This window comes from Cervus canadensis, chromosome 20, assembly GCF_019320065.1.
Source record: "Cervus canadensis isolate Bull #8, Minnesota chromosome 20, ASM1932006v1, whole genome shotgun sequence".
Taxonomy (NCBI): domain Eukaryota; kingdom Metazoa; phylum Chordata; class Mammalia; order Artiodactyla; family Cervidae; genus Cervus; species Cervus canadensis.
The window spans coordinates 34184126-34204219 of record NC_057405.1 but is presented as its reverse complement, the minus strand read 5'-3'; the positions used below and the strand labels follow the sequence as shown (position 1 = coordinate 34204219).

The 20094-nt window shown below is 40.0% G+C and overlaps 1 non-coding gene across 1 annotated transcript; it reads left to right on the top strand.

Moving 5' to 3' along the window:
- The first annotated feature begins 15936 nt into the window (after positions 1-15936).
- Positions 15937-16059, top strand: LOC122422946. The gene has a single exon (XR_006264036.1). It is a non-coding gene; the product is annotated as a U6atac minor spliceosomal RNA (small nuclear RNA).
- The last annotated feature ends 4035 nt before the right edge of the window (positions 16060-20094 follow it).

Genomic DNA, 20094 nt, shown 5'->3' with positions numbered 1-20094 from the left:
TTCTCTTGTTTGAATGAGCTCTTACAATCCAAAAGAGACTTGAAAATAGTTCAAAAAGTTTTCCTCCATTCCCGGTCTCTCTCCTCCATTTCCTTGCAATGTTCCCAGCCTTCTGCAGTTTTCAGCTCTTTCCTACAGTTTAGGATCCTCTTCCTCCACCTGCTTTCTAGACGAAATCACTTTCTGTCCTCTCTCAGTTCCTTCCAGATGCTTCCCCAATTACCACCAAATTCAGCAAAACAAAACAGAACAAAAAGTAAATTGTTCTCAAACTAGCCATCCAGATGCCTCAGTTCATGTCCACACTAGTAGCGTGATCACCTGTCCAAAGACAGTGAGCCCTTTAAGCATGTCTTTATCTTCAGGTATAAACATTCAACAAATGACAGCAAATTACTGGCTCAGTGATAAGGCTGGATGACACAGGGATTTGTACGTTGTATTGAAGATCTTGGAATTCGTTTGAGCAGTGTCTTGGAGAGGATCTAAACTAGAGGTACAGCTTCAGAAGAGCGTTTGCAAACAATAAGAGGGGCTGCAGTTGGACTGAAGAGATTAAGGGTTAGGAGACTACTGGAGACAAAGATTGGAGTTGTGAGGTAGAGGAGAAAATATTTTAGAAATGGAACCCATAAGGCAACTTAAACTGATGTAGCTTTCCACTCCTCCATGTTGTTGTCTTTGTCCACGAGGTGATTAGATGTCACTAAATAGGGGAACTTCTGTATTTTAAAAGGGCTTGTGGGGAATTCCCTGGAGGCCCAGTGGTTAGCACTCCATGCTCCCACACTGAGGGCCTGAATTCAGTCCCTGGTGGGGGAACTAACATCCCACAAGCTGTTCAGTACAGCCAAAAAAATGGGGGGGGGGTGGTAAGTTAAAAGAATTTTAACACCTACTTAGCATAATTTAATCACTTCTGAACCTTGTTTCCTTTATAAATTAAACATAAGTTTGACTCTTAAACAAAGAATGGGAATGGGGCACCAAAGGTAATTAAATACAAACTTTTCTGCTTTTCTTCTCTTGATCAACATGGGTTTCTGATGTAACTGCTCAACAAACATAAAAATGTTTTACATCCAACAGTAAGAGGTTTTAAATCAATTGGAAGCAAGAACAAAAGAAAAAAAAGAAAGCAAGTCTTAGCTCTTTATTCAATTCATTGCTTTGTGTATATCACTGCCTGTGTTTGTCATAAGTTCTTACAAGTCTTAAATCAATTGGAACCTGAAGGTTATAATGTGGTGGAGGTTCTAGAAGCTCACATTTCACTCATAGTAACTGCACAGGGTCCACCCAACATCCTGGCATTCAAGACTCTTCCCAGTGTTCTCCAAGACCATTCTACATAAGGGACGCACGCAAGCCATGGATAGGGCAGCCATATATTGTCATGAGCCCAGTACAGTTCCAACTGATGCTTATAATCTGGGCCTAATTTTAATCTAACCCCTTTCACTTTCAGAAGTATCCTGATTGAGACTATAAATTACTTGATCATTCTAACTGTGAAGGACAGAGCAAATATTTTTGTTGTAAAGGGAGATGTTTCTCCAGTATAAGACTTTTTCACTTTTTCTTTCCTTCTGGACTCTGAGTAACTGACCTGGGTGAATGGCAGCATCACGAACTTCCATGAGTTGGGGCTGGGAGTAACCAGGGGAAAGGAAAGCTTGGAGGTTTCTCAAACCTCCATATGGATGAAAGGAGTGGAAGAAGAAGCAAGTTAGCTTTGCTGTGGACACCAGTGGATCAGGGGAAAAAATACTGATGAAAAATAGGATAGTTACTCTTCCGGAGATCCCAACCTTAATATCTCATTGGTAAACTGAATTAGAAACTGCCTGGGAAAACTCCGTCATATCAATGATAAAAGACAGGGGCCAATGACATGTATGAAGGCAAGAAATCAAGGGACTGGAAAGCCCTATTGAGTACATACAAGTGTGATTAGAGGTGGGAAACTCCAGCATCCAGGTCAGAGGGTGACTTTCATCCTCATGCCTCTGGAGCTGATGATTGTGCCATACTGAATAAATTGAATAACCTCAATGTGTCTTGCTTTTCCAAGCTGGGAAATAAGAACTATCAAAAGTGACTACATCCCCAATAAAGATATTGCTTTATTTTACAAGTAGAAATCTTCTTCCAGATTTCTTCTTTCTAATCTAAAGCTTCTATAAGGAGGAAGCAAATCTGTGTCCCTGATGTATTTGTGAAGCCTTTTCTTAGACTAGGTTATTGCTGGCTAGACTGAAACTTATTACTGCTTGTCAAAAAGAAACCCCCAAATTGTGTTGTATGCATTTTGACCTTAAAAACCACAATTTTGATTTAGATGACATATGTATATCCATACAAAATGAATGGAGTTAATGTTTATTTTTGTGGTTTTGTGAATTTATCCATGTAAGAAAAAAATAGTCTTATTAGACTCTTGAAAGTAGAAGTCTAGATTCACTTTGAGTTATATAAACACAGACCTAACATTTGAGGAACTAACTGCTCTCAAAGCCAGAAGTCAGCAAAATAAATAAATAAATATTATTTTTTAAAAGACAAGCATAATAGGCTTCTGAAATCAGTCTTTCATGGAATGCCAGTGCTTATGGTCAAAGTTGAAAATTTTTAAAAATGTAAAATATAAATGTTCTTTTTGACCTCATTTTCTAGTGCTAGATCTTCTTACTCCTGTTATCCCCCAAGGAAGTGTCTCTTGGGCAAAAGCTTTGCTACTCAAAGTGAGTTTCCAAGTCAGCAACATGGACACCACCTGCAAGCTTGCTAGAAATGAAGAATCTCAGGGACTTCCCTGGTGGTCCAGTGGTTAAAACTCTGAGATTCCACTGCAGGGGGCACGAGTTAGATCCCTGGTTGGGAAACTAAGATCTGCCTGCTGTGTGGCACAGCCAAAAAGAAGAATCTCAGACTCCACCCCAGAGCTACTGGATCAGAATCTGCCTTTTAACAAACTCTGGGTGATTTCCATGCACTCGAGTTTGAGAAGCACTGGATTAGAGAACACCTGTCTAGAAATAGCACAGATCATAAAAATAAATTAGTCAAATAGAAGAGTGAGTGGAATTAAAATGCCCTGTGCTGCTTATGTCTGAAAAAAAAATTATATTAATCCTCAGGGGGTTCTTTTCTTATCCCTGCAAGTGCACTGATGTCCACCTCTGTCTTCTCTTACTTCTTGTTTATAGTGTCTTTCTCTTTCATATTATGTATGGTGGTTGCATGTAATTGCATTTAACTTCATAATTGCTATTACTTAGCAAAATTTCAAACTTCCTCTAAAATTACTTCACTCCCAACCCTACAATATACTCTATTTACACAGCCTATATCTGTTTCCTTTTCTGTGAGACTCCCACCATGAAAAGCAGACATAATATGAAATAGAAGACTGGTTTGGCTGGAGAATGTACTGATTCTGGGAGTGGAGCCAAGGACCAGTGCCAACCAGAATTAGATGAATGATACTGGGGTAAAGCAAGACTCAGGATCTTCATTAGTAGAAGGTGGGGCTTATCTTAGTTATGGATCTGAATTCTGCTTCAGCATGAACCATAATGGGTGAGAATGTTCATTTTGAAGGCTGAAATATGGCATACTCTTGGCTCATAGTGCTTTCCAGAAGCACCATGAATGAAAGGAGATGCTTAGGAACTACTTTTTCTTTTCTGTGATGTTTCCACTACTAAATTTATAAAGCTTCTTCCCAAATAAGATTAAAATAAAGGAAATGGACTCATCTTGAATGAGGAAGATAGAGCAGAAGAAATGGTATACTTAGAAGGTAGAATGAACAAAAGCTTTAGACTGAGACAGACATTCTAGATAGAGTTCAAGTCCCACATCTACCACCTATGAACTATAAACATGACCAAATTACTTGACCTCTCTGAGTTTCAGATTTCTCACTCATAAAATTAAGAATTGTTTTAGAGAAGCAAATGAGAAGATGTCTTTTTGGTCTCCAGGATAGGTCCCCTCATTTAATCACCCAATGAATATTAAAATATCATTCTATTGTGATATTAGATAGATACTCTAATATCTATCTAATTCTATTGTGAATCAGTGGGAAGGATTATTTTACATGATTCACTAAATAACTTGAGAGAGAGTACCACTGTGATTGAAAGTCAAATGAGTGAGTATGATCTGCATATAACAACATTATAAACGTATTCACGAGTATTATTTGTGCAGATTACACTACTGTGCTGAGGGAATGGGGTGGACTAGTTGGAACAGATGTGAAAGTAAGCATGATTTTGGAGTTATTTTGCAGCCTCCCAAAGAGGGGAACCATAGTCATCTTCAAATGTTTTCCAGTATTTAGGAGGGACCCTTTCTTTCTACTCTCTTTTGAAGACTATACAGGAAGTAATTCAAAAAGGAAAATGTTTCTGAAATGTATGTATGGTTTTATTTCCCATGACTATCATAATCATCTCATACATCCAGCATTACTTCAATATTTAAGTATTTACAGTATTTGTAGTGCCAGATATTATGTTAGGGGCCAGGTGTACAGAAATCAACAAAACCACCAGCCAATAAGTAAATATATAATTTACAAATTTTGGTAAGGGCATTCAAAGGAGAGATAAGGTTTCATAACAGTTGCTTCTTCACCTTAGGGTTTCTATCTGGAAATAAAGCAATCAATTTTCCCCCTTCCTTTTTTTTTCCCCTTTACATATTTATATTGAGTATCTACTTATGCTTTCTAAATTCATGGCAGCATTTTCTTTGTGTTTGGGATGTTAAATTTTAATATTGTCAAAATGGCTATTCTACCCAAAGCAATCTATAGATTCAATGCAATCCCTATCAAGCTACCAACGGTATTTTTCACAGAACTAGACCAAAGAATTTCACAATTTGTATGGAAATACAAAAAACCTCGAATAGCCAAAGTAATCTTGAGAAAGAAGAATGAAACTGGAGGAATCAACCTGCCTGACTTCAGACTCTACTACAAAGCCACAGTCATCAAGACAGTATGGTACTGGCACAAAGACAGAAATATAGATCAATGGAACAGAATAGAAAGCCCAGAGATAAATCCACGAACCTATGGACACCTTATCTTTGACAAAGGAGGCAAGGATATACAATGGAAAAAAGACAACCTCTTTAACAAGTGGTGCTCGGAAAACTGGTCAACCACTTGTAAAAGAATGAAACTAGAACACTTTCTAACACCATACACAAAAATAAGCTCAAAATGGATTAAAGATCTAAATGTAAGACCAGAAACTATAAAACTCCTAGAGGAGAACATAGGCAAAACACTCTCCGACATAAATCACAGCAAGATCCTCTATGACCCACCTCCCAGAATATTGGAAATAAAAGCAAAAATAAACAAATGGGACCTAATGAAACTTAAAAGCTTTTGCACTACAAAGGAAACTATAAGTAAGATAATTCTATTAAATCTTTTTAAAATTTTTCTTCTATAATTTGATTCTACTTCCTTATTTACAATGTATGGACTTCTTTTTTGTGAGAATGGAGGAAGCCCCATTTTGAAGAATGGGGGAATGACTGAATTTTAGCTGTTTTGTCCATATTGGGCTTCCTGGTGGCTTAGATGGTAAAGAATATGCCTGCGATGCAGGAGACCTGGGTTAGGAAGAACCCCTGGAGAAAGGAATAGCAACCTACTCCAGCATTCTTGCCTGGAGAATTCCATGGACAGAGGAGCCTGACAGGCTGCAGTTCACGCGGTTGGGAAGAGTTGGACATGACTGAGGGACTAACACTTTCACTCTCAGAATAGGTCTAGATATTTTGCTAATACTCAGAAAATGGGGAAGGAGTGCAGGCGGTGGCGGTCTAGTCACTAACTCGTGTCCAACTCTTTTCACCCCCTGGACTGTAACCTGCCAGCCTCCCCTGTCCATGGGATTCTCCAGGTAAGAATACTGCAGTGGATAGCTATTGCAGGCAGATTCTTTACTGACTGAGCCACCAGGGAAGCCCCAGGAGTGCAGGACCAGAGTACAAAAACAATGAGGATTTTTGTTTGATTACAGCTAGCCTGACCCCATTCACCTGCTTAACTGAGGTAAATAATATTTCAACTCTATGCCAAGAGGAATATATGGAGACGGCAGAAAACACTGTGGTAAATTGATGACCCAATTGTTCATGCCTATCTATATCCACCCTGTTTGCAAAGTGACTTCACAGACTCCCATTAAGAGGTGGACTTTATTTCTCTGTTTCTTGAATCTGAGCTAGATTTGTGACTTGCCATAGTCAACACACCGAGGAGGCAGTGTTTATGCCACTTTCGAGCCTAGGCCTTATGTTAATCTTGTCCAGATGGTATAAAAATGATCTGGGGATATCCTCTTGGTAGATGAAGTCATTCAGCCCAATTACTCCTATCACCCCAGCCTACAGCCAGACCATGGCCTGAAATGTGAGTGACGCCATCCTTGACCAGCAAAGTCCCACTGACACCCCAGCTGATTGTGGATGCTTTGTGAGACCAGCCAAACATGAATCAGGTGATAAGAATGTAGATTCATAAGCAATAAAAACAAACAAACTCATGATTTTAAGCTTCTGAGTTTGAGGCAGCTTATTACTAATTTCATATATTCTCATTTGAATGATTTCATTGTTTACTTAAGGTGATACCCATTTTTCCTTTTCACCATCTACTTTCAGTAACTTACTGCCATGGTAAAACTATTTTTCTCTTTTTTTACCTTTGGTTCGTAAGAAAATTTGAAGGCAGTGGTGTGCTGGTAAATGTTTCACAACAAAGCTCTTACGAAAAAAAGACATGTGTGTATGTATATATGTGTGTATGTATACATGTGTGTATGTGTATATGTGTGTGTGTATATAGATATATATATACACACAAGTATGTGTATATGTTTATTATAAATTTATTAAGTACATAAGTTTATTATAAATTTTATATATATAAGGGCTTCCCCAGTGACTCAGTGGTTAAGAATCTGCCTGCAATAAAGGAAACACAGGAGACACATGTTCGATCCCTGGGTTGGGAAGATCCCCTGGAGGACAGCATGGCAACCCACTCCAGTATTATTGCCTGGAGAAGCCCATGGACAGAGGAGTCTGGCAGGCTACAGTCCATAGGGTCACAAAGAGTTGGACATGACTCAAGTGACTGAACACACATACACGCATAAATGTATACCTGCAGAACTAAGATCATCATCTTCTGCAATGCTGATAAAAGCTTTAAGGGTTTACATATATAAAGAAATATAAAAAAGAATACATAGCAAACAATTTATAAATAAAAGTAAAATAAGCAATGATCTTTTTTTAAATCAAGTTTCTTCAACAAATTAATAACATTTTTTTTCCATTTTTTTTTATTAGTTGGAGGCTAATTACTTTACAATATTGTAGTGGTTTTTGCCATACATTGACATGAATCAGCCTTGGATTTACATGTATTCCCCATCCTGATCCCCCCTCCCACCTCCCTCCCCACCCCATCTCTCTGGGTCTTCCCAGTGCACCAGCCCTGAGCACTTGTCTCATGCATCCAACCTGGGCTGGTAATCTGTTTCACCCTTGATAATATACTTGTCGGTTTCACATATCCAATTGATTCCCACAGAGTGCTTCTATTAGTTTTTGCAGAACTCTTCTATGTAATTCAACCACAATTTGACAAAATTACATTCCAACCTGGTACCTCTTTTACAATAAATGTTTTGTTATGAAATTTGATATATGATTTATCTTTGAACTAGATGTAACCCTTGTATAACAGCTATATTCATTAAATTGAAGCCTCTTTCATCTTTGGTGCTCGATACAACACACCGTGAAGCATAATTTGCATTATTAACATTTTCTCCCATTACTCTTAGCCTAAACAGTCAGTACACAATAAATCAGGGCCTGATTTGGAGTATTAGCTACTCTCTGTGGTGAAACATTGCTATTTCGACCATTTTCAAGCTACCGACGTGACAGCCCTGGAATGGAATTGGGAAGAGATGCACACCCTCCCATGGCATGCCTACCATGTTGCTACAGTGCAGTTACAAAATTGCAAAGGCATAGATAATACTCAAGTAGAATCAAATCAGTGTGATGTGATGAGTTTTGAGTTTCTATGGCCTTTATTTTTAATATAATTTGTTGAACTCTAAGTTTATAAACTGATTTTTAATGATAGGCAGGTTTAACAACTGACTTTCTAGATTCCTGAAATATGAACAATCAAATGAGCTGGCTCCAGCACACCCCTGCTGATAGATGTTAAAAACACCTGGAGGTTCTAGTTATAAAAACAATAGCTCCCATACATTTAGTGCTCACTAGACCCCAGGTATTGTTCTATATACTTTAGATTCACAATCTTATGGATTCCTCACGATGGCTCTGTGAGGTAGGTATTGTTATTATTTCTATCTAATGTACAGATGGAGAAATGGAACCAAAAGAATTTACTTAAGTTCATAAAAGTACAAACTACCTTTCCTAAAGACAGATATGTCTTATCACAAATTTATTATGACCATAAAGATGAACTCAATATTCAGATGAGACTCAGAATTCAGTAATGAGACCAACAGCTTTATTGAAGGTATGAATACAGATCCAAGGCTGTTTAATAGAGGGAGGCATACATGGTGCCTGGGAAAGAAGAATGAGAGCTTTCTGATGCTTCAGCTGAGATGGGAATGACTGGTTATGATAAGAAGATATTACTGGGAAAAAGGGGTGTGCTGTTCAGGGTATATTCTTGGAGGGGTGAGTTGTTTGGTGTGGTTGGAGTGGAGGTAAGTATAAGTAAGTGATAATAATGGAGACAGGGAGGTAATATGGAGCAGAAAAGGCAAAAAAATTGAAGAAAAGGTATTTTGTCACCAAGAATTTTTTTAATAAATTAATTTTTTAATTGAAGGGTAATTTCTTTACAGACATTTGTTGTTTTCTGTTAAACAGATGGGATGGAGAGGGAGATGAGAAAGAGGTTCAAAAAGAAGGGGGATATATGTATACCTATGACTGAAAGCTGAGCGCCGAAAAATTGATGCTTTTGAACTGTGGTGGTGGAGAAGACTCTTGAGAGTCCCTTGGACTGCAAGGTGATCCTACCAGTCCATCCTAAAGGAGATCAGTCCTGGGTGTTCATTGGAAGGACTGACGCTGAAGCTGAAATTCCAATACTTTGGCCACCTCATGCAAAGAGTTGACTCATTTGAACGGACCCTGATGCTGGGAGGGATTGAGGGCAGGAGGAGAAGGCGACGACAGAGGATGAGATGGCTGGATGGCATCACCGACTCGATGGACATGGGTTTGAGTAAACTCCGGGAGTTGGTGATGGACAGGGAGGCCTGGAGTGCTGCGATTCATGGGGTCGCAAAGAGTCGGACACGACTGAGTGACTGAACTGAACTGAACTGTGACTGATTCCATTGGATCATAGAAAAAGCAAGAGAGTTCCAGAAAAACATCTATTTCTGCTTTACTGACTATGCCAAAGCCTTTGACTGTGTGAATCACAACAAACTGTGGAAAATTCTTCAAGAGATGGGAATACCAGACCACCTGACCTGCCTCCTGAGAAATCTGTATGCAGGTCAAGCAGCAACAGTTAGAACTGGACATGGAACAACAGACTGGTTCCAAATTGGGAAAGGAGTACGTGAAGGCTATATATTGTCACCCTGCTCATTTAACTTGTATGCAGAGTACATCAGGTGAAATGCCAGGCTGGATGAAGTGCAAGGTGGAATCAAGATTGCTGGGAGAAAGTCAATAACCTCAGATATGCAGATGACACCACCTTTATGGCAGAAAGCAAAGAAGAATTAAAGAGCCTTTTGATGAAAGTGAAAGAGGAGAGTGAAAAAGCTGGCTTAAAACTTCAACATTCAGAAAACTAAGATCATGGCATCTGGTCCCATCACTTCATGGCAAATAGACGGGGAAACAGTGACAGACTATTTTCTTGGGCTCAAAATCACTGCAGATGGTGACTGCAGCCATGAAATTAAAAGATGCTTGCTCCTTGGAAGAAAAGCTATGACCAACCTAGACAGCATATTAAAAAGCAGAGACATTACTTTGCCAACAACTGTCCATGTGATCAAAGCTCTATGGTTTTTCCAGTAGTCATGTATGGATGTGAGAGAAGACTCTTGAGAGTTCCTTGCACTGCCAGGAGATCCAGTCAGTCCATCCTAAAAGAAATTGTTCCTGAATATTCATTGGAAGGACTGATGCTGAAGCTGAAGCTCCAATACTTTGGCCACCTGATGCGAAGAACTGACTCATTTGAAAAGACCCTGATGCTGGGAAAGATTGAGGGCTGGAGGAGAGGGGGATGACAGAGGATGAGATGGTTGGGTGGCATCACCAACTCAATGGACATGAGTTTGAGTAAACTCCAGGAGTTGGTGATGGATAGGGAAGACTGGTGTGCTGTAGTCCATTGGGTCACAAAGAGTCAGACATGACTGAGTGACTGAACTGATAACTGATGACTGATTCACGTTGGGGTTTGAGCAAAAGGTTTTGACAGTAATCACAAAGTAGACACATGCAGCCAAGAAAGAGAAAGGAGTAAAGCTAGAATGGGATCAATCAACAGACACTCTTGGGCCACAAGAAGCTTTGGTGAGTTCAAAGAACAGACTCTGGTATGTGTGAGATGGTGATTTTTATGTGTTCACTTGGCTAGGTCGTGATATATAGATATTTGGCCAAATGTTATTCTAGATGCTTCTGTGAAGATTTTTTTTTTTTTAGTTGGCATTAACATGTAAGTTAAACTCAACATTCAGAAAATGAATATCATGGCATCTGGTCCCATCACTTCATGGCAAATATGGGGAAACAGTGGAAACAGTGACAGATTTTATTTTTGGGGACTCCAAAATTACTGCAGATGGTGACTGCAGCCATGAAATTAAAAGACACTTGCTCCTTGGGAGAAAAGTTATGACCAAACTAGACAGCATATTAAAAAGCAGAGACATTACTTTGCCAACAAAGGTCCATCTCCTCAAAGCTATGGTTTTTTCCAGTGGTCATGTATGGATGTGAGAGTTGTACTGTAAAGAAAGCTGAGCCCTGAAGAATTGATGCTTTTGAACTGTGGTGTTGGAGAAGATTCTTAAGAGTCCCTTGGACTACAAGGAGATGCAACCAGTCCATCATAAAGGAAATAAGTCCTGGATATTCACTGGAAGGACTGCTGCTGAAGCTGAAACTCCAATACTTTGGCCACCTGATGTGAAGAACTGACTCATTGAAAAGACCCTGATGCTGGGAAAGATTGAAGGTGGGAAGAGAAGGGAATGACAGAGGATGGGATAGTTGGATGGTATCACCAACTCAATGGACATGAGTTTGAGTAAACTCCTGGAGTTGGTGGACAGGGAGGCCTGGCATGCTGCAGTCCACAGGGTCGCGAAGAGTCGGACACGACTGAGTGACTGAACTGAACCGAACATTTACGTCAGTAGACTATAAGTAAAGTAGACTGGCCTTCATAATAACAATAAGAAATGGTCTCATCCAATTAGTTGAAGACCTTAAGAAAAAGACGGACTTACCCCAAGGGAAAGGGAATTTGCCAGCAAACTGTCTTCATATTTGAACTGAAACCCTAGCCTGGTCTCCAGTCTGCCATCCGACTGCTATGGTCTGAATGTTTGTGAACTCCTCAAATTCATATATTGACATCTTAATCCCCAAAGACGAGGATATTAGGAAGTGGGTACTTTGGGAAGTGCTTAAATCATGAGGGTGGAGCCCGTATGGATGGCGTTAGTGCCTTATAAGAGAAGCCCCACACAGAGATGTGGTTGGACCTGGAGTCATCATACAGAGTGAAGTCAGTCAGAAGGAGACTAACAAATATCATATAATATCATTTACGTGTGGAATCTAGAGAAACGTTACAGGTGACTTTATTTGCAAAGCAGAAATAGAGACACAGACATAAGAGAACAAACATGGATACCAAGGTGGGTAAGGGGATAGATGAACTGGGATATTGAGACTGATATACATGCACTATTGATATTATGTGTAAAATAGATAACTTATGAGATCCTACTACATAGGACAGGGGACTCTACTTAATGCTCTGTGGTGACCTAAATGGGAAAAGAATCCAAAGAGGGGATATTTGTATTTGTACAGATGATTCACTTTGCTGTACAGCAGAAACTAACACAACATTGCCAAGCAACTGTACTCCAATTAAAAAAAAAAAAAAAAAAAAAATGAAAGAAGCCCGACAGAGATTCCTAGCCCTCTCTACTGTGTGAGGACACAGTAAGAAGACAACAGCTATGAACCAGGAAGAGGCCCTCATAAGAATACATCCATGCTGGTACCTTAATCTTGGACTTCCCAGCCTCTAAAACCACAAGAAACAAATTTCTATTGTTTATACATTACCTAGTATGTGATATTTTGTTACAGCAACTTAAATGGACTATGACGCTTACTCTTCAGATGTTGGACATGCCAGTCTCCACAACTGCATGAGTGAATTTCTTAAAAATAAATCTCTCTCTATCTATCCATCCACCCCTCAACACATTCTACTGATTGTATTTCCCTGGAGAACCCTAAAACAATAGGGGGTGGGAGCCACTATAGAAAATGATAAACAGGGTCTTCCTTGGCAGTCCAGTGGCTAAGACCTCATGCTCTCAATGCAGGGGGCTTAAGCTTGATCCCTGGTTGGGGAACTAGATTCCACATGCTGCAACTAAGACCCAGTGGAGCCAAATAAATAAATAAATATTTTAAAAAGAAAACATTATGGACAGACAAGTAAACTTTTGAGGTAAGAATTCAAAAGTAAAGAAGCTCCAGGTGGCCAAAATTAACAGAAATAAAGTCATTGCAACTGAGGAAATTGAGGAGAGTAGGTTATTGGCTGGGCCATTGTTTAGAAGGTATAAGGCACACAGTAGAAAAGAAAATGGTAAGTTTGTGTCCTGAGACTGTGTTACGTGACTTTGGAGAAGTTGATAGGGAAAATGGAGAAAGATGGAAATCTAGATGATGTGAGCTTACATATAAGAGGGATTTTCAGTGATGGTGATGGATCAGTGGTCTGGAAGGAGCTTGGTGATTCCAAAGAGATGCAAACTTTAGAAACTGAATATGGAACAGAATGTGTTACCTCCTTAAGAGAGATTGCAAGGGAACTGATACCAATGGCCACAAATTTGCCTATTCATTGGAACAGCTCCAGAATTCAATATAGAATAGGTTCAATGGCTACAAAATGGCTGGAAGGTAAACAGTGGAATGATCTGGAAGCTGAATTTGCATAGCAAGCAGTGTTCTTACTTCATATATATGTTTTATGTCACTATGAATAGCAAAGCTCTCTAAAGATGCTTATATCCACACTGCTTAAGTTTGAGAAAGCATCAACCTCCTAGAGATTAGTATATTGCTGGAGCTATAGAATCACTGATGGAAATCCCTGGGGTCAACTGCCCATTCCCATCAACTCCTTGGTGTCACTGAAAACAGATATGACTGCCTTTGCCATAATGTGTGACGGGGGATAGGAAATGGTGTGGATGGTACAACCTCCTGGCCACTTTAGCTTCTTCTGTCCCTTTGCATAGTTCTGGTTTCTAGTGACTGAACTCTCCAGAAGTCTTTTACAGCCTGAGAGCTACTCAAAGCAAGGCTACAGGTTTGCTTTAGCATTCTTAAAATTGACCTTTTGGGTTGTTTTCAGGTTCATTCCATGTCTCATCTTCTTTTAGTCTGAAGCTCTTTTTTAACAATAGTTTCAGTTTGCTTTGAAAGAAGTGGTGACAGAAATATTCTGGGAACTCCAGAACACCTGATGCTATGACTCAGTCCCTAGTGTTAAACTATCTTTTTCAGTGGTTTTGGAGGGGTGATTAGCCATGAGTGAGAGATATCACTGAAGTGTTGTCCATTATGGGGGGAGTGTGCCAGAAGATCATATAAAAACCCTTCTAATTAATTCATATATCACTGTTATGAATTACTAAAATAAGACCCAAGAGTCTGCTGTAGAAAATTCAGCAAATAAATCAACACATAATTGTTGAGCTCCGATACAAGGTTTCTATGAATGTTGTGAAGAATAAAAAGATCTGTTAGGATCCTTATTCAGACTAATGGGGGAGGAAAAGAATGATCATATGAAGAAGCAAAAATAAATAAATACACAAATAATAAAAATAAATAAACATATCAAGCAGCATATGGCAATTATTGTTAAGAAGCTGAAGAGATGGTTATGGGTTGCAGACTTGGGAATCACCCCAGAGAATGTGAGAACTGAGAAATTCCTTGAAGTATATGTGAAAGTGAAAGTGAACTTGCTCAGTCGTGTCCCACTCTTTGCAGCCCCATGGACTGTAGCCCACCAGGCTCCTCAGTCCATGGAATTTTCCAGGCAAGAGTACTGGAGCGGGTTTCCATTTCCTTCTCCAGGGGATTTTCCCAACCCAGGGATTGAACCCAGGTCCTAGGTTGGGAAGATCCCCTGGAGAAGGGCATGGCAATCGACTCCAGTATTCTTATCTGGAGAATGCTATGGACTGAGGAACCTAGTGCACTATAGTCCATAGAGTTGAAAAGAGTCAGACACAACTGAAGCAACTTAGCATGCACACAGGTAGTTTAAAATGATGGATCAATTTAGTTCAGTTAAGTCACTCAGTCGTGTCCGACTCTTTGTGACCCCATGAAGCACAGCACACCAAGCATCCCTGTCCATCACCAACTCCCGGAGTTTACTCAAACCCATGTCCATCGAGTCGGTGACGCCATCCAGCCATCTCATCCTCTGTTGTCCCCTTCTCCTCCTGCCCTCAATCCCTCCCAGCATCAGGGTCTTTTCCGAAGAGTCAACTCCTCGCATGAGGTGGCCAAAGTACTGGAGTTTCAGCATCAGCATCAGTCCTTCCAATGAACACCCAGGACTGATCTCCTTTAGGATGGACTGGTTGGATCTCCTTGCAGTCTAAGGGACTCTCAAGAATATTCCCAACACCATAGTTCAAAAGCATCAATTTTTCAGCACTCAGCTTTCTTCACAGTACAACTCTTACAACCATACATGACCACTGGAAAAACCATAGCTGTGACTAGACAGACCTTTGTTGGCAAAGTAATGTTTCTGCTTTTTTAATATGCTGTCTAGGTTGATCATAACTTTCCTTCCAAGAGGTAAGCGTCTTTTAATTTCATGGCTGCAGTCACCATCTGCAGTGATTTTAGAGCCCAGAAAAATAAAGTCTGACACTGTTTCCACTGTTTCCCCATCTATTTCCCATGAAGTGATGGGACTGGATGCCACGATCTTAGTTTTCTGAATGTTGAGCTTTAAACCAACTTCACTTCAATTTCACTCTCCTCTTTCACTTTCACCAAGAGGCTTTTTAGTTCATCTTCACTTTCTGCCATAAGGGTGGTGTCATCTGCATATTTGAGGTCATTGATATTTCTCCCAGCAATCTTGATTCCAGCTTGTGCTTCCTCCAGCCCAGCATTTCTCATGATGTACTCTGCATATAACTTAAATCAGGGTGACAATATACAGCCTTGACGTACTCCTTTTTCTATTTGGATAGATAAATGTATCTATTTATCTCTTTGTCCATATATACACTAGGGGAGTAGATTTGGTATGGGGAAATGAGTTTTTACTTTTTTACCTAAGTCAGCTGTTTTACTGCTTACTCTTTACAATGAATGTATATTTTATTGAAACAAAATTTAAAGACTATATATAACCAGATACACATAAAGCAGTGGGTAAGACAAATTAAGCTGGAGAAACCATTAGGTATTCTCTTCTTGTATCATTGTTATCAGCTGCTCAGGAAAGAGTATTCTCTTTCATCATAACTTATGATAAACTTACTGTGAAATGTGTTGTATGAAAGGAGAGAAGGTTAGCCCTCCCCTTGACAAGGATGGAAGAGACTCTCAGGCCTGACAACATGCATGCAGTTGGGGCATTTCCACCTACTTTGTGGCATCTAATCTCTGTTGGGCTTCCCTGGTGGTTCAGCTGGTGGGAGACCTGGGTTTGATCCCTCGGTTGGGAAGATCCCCTGAAGAAGGGATCTTGTATGTATGTGAGAGTTGGACTATGAAGAAGGCTGAGCACAGAAGAATTGATGCTTTTGAACTGTGGTGTTGGAGAAGACTCTCGAAAGTCCCCTGGACTGCAAGGAGATGCAACCAGTCCATCCTAAAGGAGAGTGGTCCTGAGTTTTCGTTGGAAGGATTGATGTTGAAGCTGAAACTCCAGTACTTTGGCCACCTGATGTGAAGAGCTGACTCATTTGAAAAGACCCTGATGCTGGGAAAGATTGAAGGCAGGAGGAGAAGGGGACGACAGAGGATGAGATGGTTGGATGGTATCACCAACTCAATGGACATAAGTTTGGGTAAACTCTGGGAGTTGGTGATGGACAGGGATGCCTGGTGTGCTGCGATTCATGGGGTCGCAAAGAGTTGGACATGACTGAGCGACTGAACTGAACTGGACTGAATCCACTCCAGTATTCTGGCCTGGAGAATTCCATGGACTGTATAGTCCTTGGGGTTGCAAAGAGTCAGACACAACTGAGAGACTTTCACTACTGTGAAATAAAACTTTAGATTCAAAATCAAAACAAAACCTGGGCAAAGAATCTGTTCTACTTCTTGTCATTTAGATCATCAATCATATAGTAGTTAAATCCCAGCAATTGGCATCATATTAATCAGGTCACAATGACTAGCTTTTTCTTATCTTTTACTCTCTCATTTTCTGATTTCTTTTCCAGTTTTTATTTAGCCCTAATTATTTGATAGCTTTTTCAATGTGCAACATTGAAATCTCCAGTCTTACTGAAAATGAATTAGACTATGAAACAGTCAGAACACTGATATTACAATACTCCTTATATATTTAAAGATTTTCTGAACAATATTAACTATAGCCTGTAACTTTGAGTCACATTTAGTCAGTCCTGAAAATGGAGATGTGCAAGTGGGTTCCAGATGATAATTCAGAGTTTTGCATGGAGCTAAAAATTTCCTGAGGGGTCGAAAAGCTCTCTTTGGGTTATTTTGGAAAGAAAATAGACTATTGTATGCACAAGGGATTTGGGAATGAAAGGTACTAAAGAAATAATAGGACTAACTGTTATTACTTTATTGTTATTCTGTTTTGATTGATTGCCTTCTATTTCAAGTCTTAAAAGATTTCAATTTTATAGAATTTTAAGTAATTTCTTTCCTTAAAATCTTCACTTAATAGCAATGATATTTTTCAGCCTACTTCCTCTGATAGTTCAGTGCTTAGAAACCATATGACATTATGAAACACAAGTAATTTTCTGAGGTAAAATTTACTTTAAAGACAATGGTATGGCTTATACTATACCTACCATTTTTATGTTAGATGAAGAAAAATATATAACACATATAGATAGACATGCTGCTGCTGCTTACCTGCTCAGTTGTGTCTTATTCTATGTGGCCCCATGGACTACAGCCTGCCAGGCTCTTCTGTCCATGGAATTCTCTAGGCAAGAATACTGGAGTGGGTTGCCACGCCCTCCTCATAGACAGACACATATACTTATATAAACAAAAGCTTGTTTTTAAATTTGACTACAAAAGTGATGTAACCTCATGATGGGCAATTTGGAAAACAAAGAAAAGAGTAAGTAAGAAAATATTTTAAACATTTCTAAAAAAAATATATCAATTAAACAAGTCCTTAATAGTTCAGTATATTTTCTTCCAATCTTTTCTTTTAAATATTTGCTTATATACATGAACATTCCATACACTTTTTCTTTTCAAAATTGAGATCATTTTCTCTTTGGGGGTAGGGGAGTGCCATGCCCCATGGCTTGCAGGATCTTAGTTCCTCAACCAGGAATCAAACCCAGGCCTAGACAGTGAAAGCTCTGAGTCCTAACCACTGGACCTCCAGAGGATTTCTAAGATCATATTCTAGCTATCAGTTTATACTTTTTCTTTGAACCCATTTTGAGCATTTTTTTCCCCATGAGATTAAGCATTGTTTGTAAAAATTATGTTTAATGAATATACAGTAGTCATCATATGGCTGAATTAAAATATCTATAAACATTTCATATTGTATCAGTTGGGGTTCTGATAGGAAGCAGATGACCCAGTCAACTGATGCACTGACTAGAATTAATAAAGGGATGCTTTGCAAGTGTGAGTTTAGGGCCAGGGACACCAAGAAGGGATGGCAAAGTACCCAGGAGCCATGTCATACAAGCCTGAAGAGGGAGAGGGAAGCATGGTTACCAAGATCTGAAGAGCTGCAGCCATCAGTAAGGGCCTCCCAATAGAAGCTTCAATGGAGAACTCAGCTGCTCCCAACCCCAGCCTGGCAGGGACTTGTGAAGTCAGTGCTCCAATATCTCTCTGTTTCTGTCTTCCAATCTCATGCTTCTGCTTACCACTGACCAAACCCAACCAGAAATCAAAGAGCAAGAGAATCAGCTGATATTGAGGACAGAGAGCTCAGTTGCTGCCCTGGGACAAGAATTGGGTGGGAAAAGGTGGACAGTATATCTGAACTGGCAAATACTCAGAACATTCATTGTTTGAGTGTTCCCCCTTTCCCCACCTTTTCACTCTTAGAGCAATAGAAAGAAATAAAGTGAAGTTGCTCAGTCATGTCCAACTCTTTGCAACCCCATGGACTGTAGCCTACCAGGCTCCTCCGTCCGTGGAATTTTCCAGGCAAGAGTACTGGAGTGGGTTGCCATTTCCTTCTCCAGGGGATCTTTCCGACCCAGGGATTGAACCCAGATCTCCCACATTGCAGGTAGATGCTTTACCATCTGAGCCACCAGGGAAGCCAGAGCTTAGAGCAATAAGGTTGTGAGAAATACATTTGCAGGCTTGTTCTTCAGTTTTTTTAGATAAGTATCCTGACTATGACCCATCAGACTGCCCTGTCAATGATGTGATAATGGAAAAGAAAATTTGCATCAGGCATCCCATGCATGACTAAAATCATGTCATCTAATCAAGAATCAATTGTCCTTGTTTTGCTCCATAGCTGATATTAATAGGACCCACAGCATAGGATTTTTGGTTTCCTATCTAGGCACACATCCCATGCTGCCAAATCCAAGTGGCATCTTATATTAGCAAAATGAGACAAAGTCACAGACCACTGACCTCAAACCATCAATTTCAGAACTCTCTATTTCTGCCATTCAATAGAAAACAAGACAAAACCTCCAGGACAACAAAGGGAAGAACTCAGAGTTTCATATCTGTCCCTCATTGTTATTTTTCCTAAAAGGAACTCATGCCCTCCTCGAGGATATCTTTCCAACCCAGGGATCAAACCCAGGTCTCCTGCATTGCGGGCAGATTATTTACTATGAGCCATCAGGGAAGCCTAAAAGGAACTCAGCATGTAGTTTTTAAGGAAGCCAGATTGCTGGAGAGCATTTCAGTCTTTATAGCATCGGTTTCTTAAGCGTGGTTGGATTTGGCCCTGCAAGTAATTTACTCAGAATGTTGTGCTCAGTCGTGTCCAACTCTTTGTGACTTCATGGACTGTACTCTGCTAGGTTCCCCTGTCCACAGGATTTCCCAGGCAAGAATACTGGAGTGAGTTGCCATTGCTTCCTCCAGGAGATCTTCCTGACCCAGGAAGAACCCTGGGTCTTGCATCCTCTGCATTGATAGGCAGATTCTTTACTACTGCGCCAGCTGGGAAGTTACCCCAATAACTTACTAACAGCAACTCAGTTTTATCCAGACATACTAAGAAAGAAGCACAAAAAAATGATGACTCAGCCATTCACTTGTTACAGAATGTTGAATATCAGATCAGTTCAGTTCAGTTCAGTTGCTCAGTCGTGTCCGACTCCTTGCGACCCCATGAATCACAGCATGCCAGGCATCCCTGTCCATCACCAACTCCCGGAGTTTACTCAAACTCATGTACATTGAGTCGGTGATGCCATCCAGCCATCTCATCCTCTGTCGTCCCCTTCTCCTCCTGCCCTCAATCCCTCCCAGCATCAGGGT